Source organism: Polypterus senegalus, chromosome 5, assembly GCF_016835505.1.
Source record: "Polypterus senegalus isolate Bchr_013 chromosome 5, ASM1683550v1, whole genome shotgun sequence".
In the NCBI taxonomy this organism is placed as follows: Eukaryota; Metazoa; Chordata; class Cladistia; order Polypteriformes; family Polypteridae; genus Polypterus; species Polypterus senegalus.
Window position 1 is genome coordinate 26,822,474 of NC_053158.1, and position 10,348 is coordinate 26,832,821.

General features: G+C 43.7%; 1 long non-coding RNA gene across 1 annotated transcript; it reads left to right on the forward strand.

Moving 5' to 3' along the window:
- The first annotated feature begins 495 nt into the window (after nucleotides 1–495).
- Nucleotides 496–1,199, forward strand: LOC120529962. The gene is made up of 3 exons (XR_005633832.1): nucleotides 496–553; nucleotides 658–762; nucleotides 1,120–1,199. It is a non-coding gene; the product is annotated as an uncharacterized LOC120529962 (long non-coding RNA).
- Nucleotides 1,200–10,348: the final 9,149 nt, after the last annotated feature.

Genomic DNA, 10,348 nt, shown 5'->3' on the forward strand with positions numbered 1-10,348 from the left:
CAAGCCCAGCTGTTTTTAACCTTTCAAACACATCCGCCAGTTGTTTTAGATGCTCCTCCCAGGTCTTACTGTATACTACCACATCATCTATGTAGGCTCTAGCATACCTCTCTGCTCCTTGCAGCACTTTGTCCATGAGGCGCTGGAAGTTCGCCGCTCCATGCAACCCAAATGGCATGACCGTGAACTGGTACAAACCTCCGGGAGCCCTGAAAGCGGTAAGTGGTTTTGCTTCATCGGTGAGTGGGACCTGCCAATAACCTTTACAAAGATCAATTGTTGTTAAATATTTTGCTGGACCTAGCTGCTCTACCAGCTCGTCCACTCTAGGCATTGGGTAGGTATCAAAAGCTGAGATGGCGTTAAGCTTACTGTAATCCACACAGAATCTCATCTGTCCGTTCTTTTTAGGAACGAGTACCACAGGACTACACCAGTCACTCACTGAAGGTTCGATGATGCCTAAATCTTTCATCTGTTCCAGCTCCTCTCGAAAACCTCTTGTAGGCGTGCAGGAATTCTACAGTAGGATGTTCTCACAGGACCTGGGGAGGTAAGGCGAATATCATGATGTATGAGAGGAGTCCTACCAGGCAAAGATCCAAACAGACCCTCTGGAATCAATTGTTGTACTTCTGCTCTTTTTGTCTCTTCAAGATGTTCCAATGATGGTCCTTCTTGGGCTTCTTTGCATGATGGCAAGTACTGCTCCTCTGATTCCTCTTCTTCCGGAACGCTACGAATCAATAGCTGACTTGAAGGGTTAGTATATTCCTGCCATGGCTTCAGCATATTAATATGAAAAGTTTGCCTTAATTTCCTAGGGTGATCAGGCATATCAATCTCATAAGTGACAGGACCTTTTTGAGCAACTACTGTGTATGGCCCTTGCCACTTGGCTAAAAGACTGCTCTCTGAAGTAGGCAATAATAACAGTACCTTCTGTCCAACTGTAAGTTTCCGGTCTCTGACTGCCTTGTCATACCACGCTTTCTGCTTGGCTTGTGCGTTTTCCATATTTGCTTTAACAAACTGCGACAGGTTGGCGAATTTTTCCTGCAACTTAAGGACAAAAGTTAGCACATTTTGTGACTCAGTTCTGTCTCTATCTCCCTCTAGGGTTTCCTTTAGCACAGAAAGGGGTCCTCGCACATGCCGACCATACAATAGCTCAAACGGAGAGAATCCAGTAGATGCCTCGGAACCTCCCGGTAAGCAAACAACAGGTATGGTTAGCCACTGATCCCAATCTGATCCAGTCACGCTAACAAATTTCCTCAGCATCTGTTTTAAGGTGGCATTAAATCGCTCCACTAGCCCATCCGTCTGCGGGTGATAGGGTGTGGTCCTTAAACCCCGAATTCCTAACAAACTATTCACCTGTCTTATCAATTTTGCTGTTAGATTGGACCCTGGTCAGTTAACATTTCTCTTGGGATCCCCACTCTGGCAAATAGCTGTATTAGAGCCCTCACAATGTTACTTGCATTTGTTTTCTTCAGGGGAAAGGCTTCTGGGAACCGGGTTGCGTAGTCACACACTACCAGAATATATTTATGTCCAGTGCGGCTACGTTCGACAGGACCCACAATATCAACCGCTATTCTGGAAAAAGGCTCTTCCACTACAGGCAAAGGTATTAGTGGAACTTTGTCTCCTCTCTTCACTGGTCCAACTTTCTGACACTCTGCACATGCTTTTATATAATTTGTTACGTCTTTAGTCCATCCTGGCCAATAGAAATGCCGTGCTAGCCTATCAGATGTTTTACTTGCCCCAAATGACCTGACCAGGGAATGCTATGGCTAATCTGTAACACTTTTGCCCTCAGACTAGATGGCAACACCAATCTCTGCCCATGGTCATCTTGATGATACAGGAGGTCATCTTTAATAATAAATTTCTCTCCTGTCTTAGACTGCGAACCCCTTTGTGGCCTTGTCAAAGCAGACACGCAGACTGGGGTCGTCCGCTGAGCGGAAGCCACATCACTCGGTAAGTCGCTACTGTTTCCTGTGAGATCCAAAGGCAATATGAGCTCACCCTGCTTCTGGGAACGCCCCAGAGCTTCTCACGCCTTCTCTGACTACGGGCTTTACGGACCGTGCCTGTCTTGTCAGCTTCCCCAAATGGCAGCACATCCCAGCCATCCTGGGCATCTTGCTTTTGCCTTGCCGCCTGGGCCCTTGTGACCATCAGAGTCTCCGCCTGCAGAGTACTCTGTAAGAGATCTTCGATCCCCGGCACGTCCAACCCTAGTAGAATTGGGTAAGGCATGTTGTCTAATACGCCCATGGGCAACTCATATCCCAAACCTTGAATCTCCAGGTTCACCCGGACAAGAGGATAGGTGACTTCTTCACCATGGACACACCTCAATACTACCTGCTGACCTGACTGTACCACTTGGTCGACCAAACAGTCTTTCCTCACCAGAGACTGGGTGCTTCCTGTATCTATTAATGCAGGGTACAGTTTACCTGCCATAGTAACCCTTAGAATTTTCTCCCTATTCTTAAAAGGTGTCTTCTTCTCAGGTAGGGGGCATGGAACAAAACAAAATTTTGCCTCCTTACGTTTGTTTGGACAAAACTTAATTAGATGGCCTTTCTGTCCACAACCATGACACAACCAACCCTCCCTATAATCTGGCTTTGCAGGTGGGTTGACTAATCTTGTAGGACCACGACCCATTTCACCCCGAGACATACCTGTGGGCTTAGCTGTTGTTCTGGGCCTCTGAATGACTTTATCCTCCTTCCGAGGTTCCTTGGACGATGGGCAGCCAGGAATACCTCAGCCAGCTCCGCTGCTTCTTTGGAAGTCTTTGGCCGATGCTCCTCTACCCATGTACAATTTTAATATCAAATACCTGCAAAAGTTGTTCTAACAGAATAAAGTCAATTATCTGGTCTATTGAGTGTTTCTGGGGTTGTAACCATTTAGTGCATAATTCTTTCAACAGTGTCAGAAGTTCTTTAGGAGACTGACCTTCCTCCCATTCGAGAGAACGGAACCTCACCCTGTATGCTTCGGTGCTGATCTCGTACTTCTCTAGGATGGCAGCTTTTAATGAGTCATAGATCAGGGACTCCTCTACTGGCATGGCCAAAAATGCCGCCCTGGCCCCTCCTGTAAGTAAAGGAACAAGACGGATTGCCCAATCTGCTCTTGGCCAGTCACACACTGTAGCCACCCTTTCGAATGTTGAAAGGTAATGTTCTATGTCCTCGGGCTCCTGGAAGGGCATCAGACGAGGGTATTCCCAAGTTCTTGCTGAGGCTCCTCTACTTCTTTCTACAGATTCATCAGGATTGGAGGACTGCGACTGTTGCACCAAATTCACCTGTCCCTGTAGCTGGGCGAACTGGTGCTGCAGACTTTTGAATCGCTGTTCCAATCGTTGGTCTTTGTCTTCCTGCACAGCGATGAATTGTCGCAAGAGTGTCTCCACTGTACGGATATCCCCAGTGACTTGACTTCTTCCCTGCCTGTGCTGCTCCGGAGACCACTCCTGTATTGCGGTCTGGAGTGCCAACTCCTTGAGGCTTCTTTGGAGCCATACTGCCAAAACTGTCTTCGTCCGTACTCCAAAATCAAAAATACTGTCTTACTTTTAGCACACCTGATCAGATCCCACCGCTGCCACCAAAATGTGACACCCCGTGTAGTGGGAATTGGAATCACCAGCCTACACTCTAGGTGTCTAGTATGTGGGACCGAGCGTGACCAGGATGATGGTGTAAGACAGGGAGACACAGACACAAAAGGGTTGGGGTTTTGAAAAATAAAGTGAGGTTTTATTTACAGGTGCACTTAAAGAAAATAATCAAAAATAATGTCCTGGAATTTATATATTAAAACACAGTCCAATGCCGCAAAGGACACACAAAAACAATCAAATGGAGCCCAGAAATGACTGTATACAATATTTACAGTGCTACTTGAAAGTCCCAAAAGAAAAGTAAAATACACACAAACTAATGAAATCCAAATATATACACAAAACAAAATGTGAAGCTGTCTTCCTCCACAGTGATCCAAGTCAGGAAGCTGCTCCTCCAAACAGTGTATAATACAGGATTCACCCAAAAATATTCAAAAATATAGAAAAAGTGTATATACAAAAATAAACAGTGCACCACTAACCACAACCCAATAAATACCTCCACCAAAGTTATTCAAGAGATATTTATATGAAAAAAATATTTACAAAAACAAAGCACAAGCCGTAATGCTGTTCTGTCAGGTACCTTTCTCTAAGAAGATCTATTCAGAAAGAACCCCCTCTAGAGGCCACGATTCCCTTTTGTATTCGGCGCCCCTACGCTGACCAATTAAACAGCCGTACGTCATCCTTCCCGAGGTACGCGATGACGTGAACACGTTTGCGAAAAGCGGCGTCTACTTTCCCACACAATTACTATAAAATGGAGCTGCCGGCGCGCGTATAGCTGTGCCGGCTTCTGAGACGCCAACGGCACTTCTGCCATAAAGTGAAAGTAAGCACTTTCTATTCTTTTCCTCCTTCTCCTGAGCTACAGCCCAGACAACTACGAATAAGGGATCCCTTTACTAGACCGCGGTAAACTAATACGACGCTTTGCACTTTCTTTTACTCCTTTAGAGTTAATGAGGTCGCGGGAAACGCGTGTAGGAGTGGGATACCGACAATGCCATCCCGGCCGGTCAATGGCAAGGCTGTCTCTCCAGTCTACATGAGACCCGCTGTGACACTCCCCAAAAGACGCTAATATCGTCAACAAAGACGTCTTTCTGCACTATATAAATGAAAAAAGGTAAGTTTCCTTTCTTTATACATTTTTTCCTCCAAACAAAAGCCTCCCTCTTTACACAGCAGAGGACGCTAAACTAATTTCATTTAATTAATGGTAATGCCAGTAGTGCATATTACCACAACCCCTTCTGCCTGGACAGGATATAAGGAAAATTACCACTGGAAATTGCAACTGATTATGCAACATCACCACATGACGTATTATTTAAAAGAATTCATTCACGACAACCAGTATGGTCATTATTTTTGTGTTTTATTTTTCTCCTCCTTATACAGTATGGGTTTTACCCTAGCGGTACTTCAACGCTTTCTCTTGCATTGTGTGTATTTCTTGCAATATCTGTTGTCATATATGTTCACCAGAGGATTGCGTTCCGGGCACATACCTAAGATATGAGGTACCACCCAAGTGCAAGAAAGGGGTCCGGTTGTTAACAATCTTTTCTCATTTTCTCCTCCCTGCCTCAAGAATCCACCCCTTGAGGGCAACAAAGCAACAAAGTTTTCCTTTTTTGTTGTTGGAATTAAACAGAGATGGCACCTCAGGCATTCGGCTTTTTATATATATAGACACTAGGGGGCTGTGCCCTCTACTCGCTTCATTCACAGGACTTCAAAGTGTCTTTCCGAGATGATCACATCTTCACCCAAGATTTTTTTATGTAATAGATAGATATATTATGGTGGACGACTGGGGCTCATGCCCAGTCGGGACGCCTGGAGGATGGAAGGACCGGGAGAGGAGTAGAACCTCCCCTGGAACACGAGAAGGCAGCCGCCCTGGTGGGTGTTGGGGCCACGGGAACAGAGCTTGGAAGCTCAACCTTGTGGAGACCCATGGCCCCTGCCAGGGGGCGCCTGGATGGTTCAGAAGCCATGGCATGTAGCACTTCCTAGTGTGGTGGAAGTGCTGCCGGACCAGGAAGCATATACACCCAGGATGCTTCTGGGTGCCCATGCAGCACTTCCACCACACTAGGAAGTGCTGCAGGAATGTCATCAGGGAACACCTGGAGCACATCTGGGTGCATTAAAAAAAGGAGCCACCTCACTCCATTTGGGGAGTCGCAGTTGAGAGGCAGATGACAAAGCTTGCAAGGAGAGGAGTGGAGGTGGAATGGAAGGAAGAGTAACGGAAGGAGAAAGAAAAGGACTGAGCTATATTTGTGGTGATTTGTGCACTGTGTGCTGTGCTGAATTAGAAAAGAAGAAAATAAAAAACGTGAACTTGTGTAAGTGTGCCTCTTGTGTCTTTCTGTGCCTGGTTAAGCACTGGTATAGCGCCACCTAATGTCACTATATATTATATATATATATATATATATATATATATATGTATTTGTATATATACATATACTAGGTAAAGTACCAGCATTGCTCAGGTATAAATAAATGGAGGAAAATGGGGAACTTCAACATAAATAAACACAGCCTGCAATGGGGAAAAAAACACTACCTCTAAAAGAAAATCTGTAATAAAAGGACAATAAAATTGCTGTCTAAATTAGCTGAAAAGAAAACACTGGGTTTGCACTCTTAGATGAGATCCTACTTTGGCCAGTACAACAGTTTGTGTGTGTAGCTGATGATGCATTCCGATAAGCCCCAGAAAACTCCTGCTTTTTGATAGGAACTGATGTCTGCTGTCTCGGTGCTAGTTATGGAACTGCTTCATTCTACGGTTCCTCTCCACAATACACGAAATGGCCTGAAGTCTAAGTTGGACCAACAGCAAAGCACATACAAATTCAGTTCAGCCATTTTTGCGTGATTGACGAACAAATAGACAAACAAGCAAACAGCTCAACTACAAGTATTACCTGGTAGGTAACCACCTAATTATCAGATTGCGATTCAGACTTAAAAAAAGAATGTAATACTCCAATCTTCACTCTGCCAATTAAGTGAACCTGCTGCCATGGCACAGTGTCAGAGGCTTACATACATTCTGCTGAACTGTTGCTTCTGAATAGGAGGTCTGACTTCTTCAGTCACGGTCCAATAAATGAACACCGCCTCCAGTTGCCAGCCAGTTTATCTACCATGTATTTCTTAATGGGGCAAGACATCCCTGCACGTGGCAGTGCCCTAAAGGTGTCCCCTAACCACTTGTGTCTGACTATACAGAGAGTATATGTTCATTTGACCTTCTGAAAAGTATCGGAACTCTGCTTGAGAGACAATTCCTGGCATCCCTGTGCTAACAAGAGAAGTACACATTGTGATCAAAAGATATTTAATTGTAGCACTCAGTAAACCACAAGATGTTTAGTTTTAATTATTTCATCAAGCCCAGCCATTGTAGTTCACATCTTTATTAATGAAATGAATGAGCCTTCTTGTTCTTGTTCTTTATGCCACTGAGTACACAGGTATATGTATTTTCTTTCTCACAGAGATCTTTCAGGGAAGTCCCTGCCTTCTTGAGAAGGTGAAGCAAATTGCTACCCATCCTTGGCCTGTGGTCTTCTGTACTTCCTGCGTAAAGCATAACTGGAAATTGTGCCCTTATAATCTACTTGGTGACCTAGCTCTACAGTGCTTGTCTCCAGATATACATGTGTCTCACTTCGAATCGTGTCTTGTCCTTCAAACCAATGGAGTCACCTCCCATCCCATGTGTATGTCTCATGCCTTTAGGCCAAACCTGACAATGCACAGCCTATGTTCTGGAACCTTCTAGCAATCAGTGTTCTACTTGTGGCCAAGCGCAAGGGCAGCACATGTCTTTTGGTCCTTGCAAGCCCCAACTTGTGATTAAAGCTCTTGAGGTAGATAATGTATCTAGTTAGCAGACCTTAAATTTGTCTTGGGACTGGTTCTGGACCAAAAGCAAAACAAACAATTTTAGATTTTCTATTACCTCTTTGAGGGCTGAATATTTCCCGAAAAGCACACAAACCAATGATTTCACACATAAAATCAACATAAAATGTCTTTTGCTGCCTGGCTGTCTTCACGCAGCAGTAGCAGTCACATCATGACACAATCTGGTTTGTACTTTTTGTCATCATAAGTGGCAGTCCTCTCAAGTGAATGTTGGCGCAGGCGCATCATCTATACCACATATGTCGAACTCCAGGCCTGGAGGGCCGCAGTGGCTGCAGGTTTTCATTGTTACCCTTTTCCTAATCTATGACCAGTTTTCACTGCTAATTAACTCCTTTTCCCTTTCATTTCATTCCCCGTTTTTAAGGATTCAGTCCTCTGAATGAATTCTTTTCATAATTAAATGTTAGCCAAACAGAAATGAGACATGAAACAAGCTGACAGATGAACAGCTAAACTGGGGCTTCAAACTCCATTCAATTTCACTCCAACCAGTTTCTTAATGAAAAGATAATTCTTGCTGTTAATTAAACCAATTATTTAATTCCACAGCCTGTTTTTTCTCTCTTTCTGCCACAACAGGCATTTCCAAAACTGTTGATTTTTCTCTTTTTTCTTAGAACAATGTCAAAATGTTTTGGTGAACTAAGAGTTGAACTTTACTGAGACCTTCACCCTTCTTTATTTCCACATATTGTGTGATGGGCACAGGTTAGCTTGTCGTGTGGCAGCTCGTTTTGGGTCTCATTATTGTTTGGCTGCTAACTAAGGAAAAAGAAACAAAGGGGCCTGAGTCAAGTTAATTAAAATTAAGTCAAGGGTTAGAATGAAAACCTGCATCCACTGTGGCCCTCCGGGACCGGAGTTTGACACCCCTGATCTATACAAACATGTTCAGCATCAAGATCAGCTTGGCACCGATCAGGTGATGCACGTACCTCACTTTCGTTTTTCGATCTCCAGATCTCTTGCATTAAAATCTGACAACTCAGAGTCCGATTCAGTGATCATACGCAAAACATCACCCACAGAGTGTTTTGCTATGCGCATTCACTTTGGCCAGAGATTGATGCCATTTTAGAGGTTGTTTGCTCTTCACTACTCATGCACACAAACAGAAATCTCAGTCAGATCAATGAAGCTAACTTTTCTTCCAGCAAAGAGAGTCGAAGTAAAACATATCAGCAAGTTTTGTCACAGTTTACAACTAATTATCGTCCTCTATTGATGAATTTTGACAAAAATCGACAACCGCTCTGAAAGAGTTAACTGAACATTTACAGCGGATATTTCATATAGAGTACAATGAAGTTTTTTCTAATACTTGCTTTATCACTATAAAGATACAGTGGTGTGAAAAACTATTTGCCCCTTCCTGATTTCTTATTCTTTTGCATGTTTGTCACACAAAATGTTTCTGATCATCAAACACATTTAACCATTAGTCAAATATAACACAAGTAAACACAAAATGCAGTTTTAAAATGATGGTTTTATTATTTAGGAGAAAAATCCAAACCTACATGGCCCTGTGTGAAAAGTAATTGCCCCTTGTTAAAAAATAACCTAACTGTGGTGTATCACACTTGAGTTCAATTTCCATAGCCACCCCCAGGCCTGATTACTGCCACACCTGTTTCAATCAAGAAACCACTTAAATAGGAGCTGCCTGACAAAGAGAAGTAGACCAAAAGCACCTCAAAAGCTAGACATCATGCCAAGATCCAACGAAATTCAGGAACAAATGAGAACAGAAGTAATTGAGATGTATCAGTCTGGTAAAGGTTATAAAGCCATTTCTAAAGCTAGGCCACTCCAAAGTCTTCATTTTGTTTTTCTTCAGCCATTCAGAGGTGGATTTGCTGGTGTGTTTTGGGTCATTGTCCTGTTGCAGCACCCAAGATCGCTTCAGCTTGAGTTGACGAACAGATGGCTGGACATTCTCCTTCAGGATTTTTTGGTAGACAGTAGAATTCATGGTTACATCTATCACAGCAAGCCTTCCAGGTCCTGAAGCAGCAAAACAACCCCAGACCATCACACTACCACCACCATATTTTACTGTTGGTATGATGTTCTTTTTCTGAAATGCTGTGTTCCTTTTACGCCAGATGTAACGGGACATTTGCCTTCCAAAAAGTTCAACTTTTGTCTTATCAGTCCACAAGGTATTTTCCCAAAAGTCTTGGCAATCATTGAGATGTTTCTTAGCAAAATTGAGACAAGCCCTAATGTTCTTTTTGCTTAACAGTGATTTACGTCTTGGAAATCTGCCATGCAGGCTGTTTTTGCCCAGTCTCTTTCTTATGGTGGAGTCGTGAACACTGACCTTAATTGAGGCAAGTGAGGCCTGCAGTTCTTTAGATGTTGTCCTGGGGTCTTTTGTGACCTCTCGGATGAGTCGTCTCTGCGCTCTTGGGGTAATTTTGGTCGGCCGGCCACTCCTGGGAAGGTTCACCACTGTTCCATGTTTTTGCCATTTGTGGATAATGGCTCTCACTGTGGTTCGCTGGAGTCCCAAAGCTTTAGAAATGGCTTTATAACCTTTACCAGACTGATAGATCTCAATTACTTCTGTTCTCATTTGTTCCTGAATTTCTTTGGATCTTGGCATGATGTCGTCTAGCTTTTGAGGTGCTTTTGGTCTACTTCTCTGTGTCAGGCAGCTCCTATTTAAGTGGTTTCTTGATTGAAACAGGTGTGGCAGTAATCAGGCCTGGG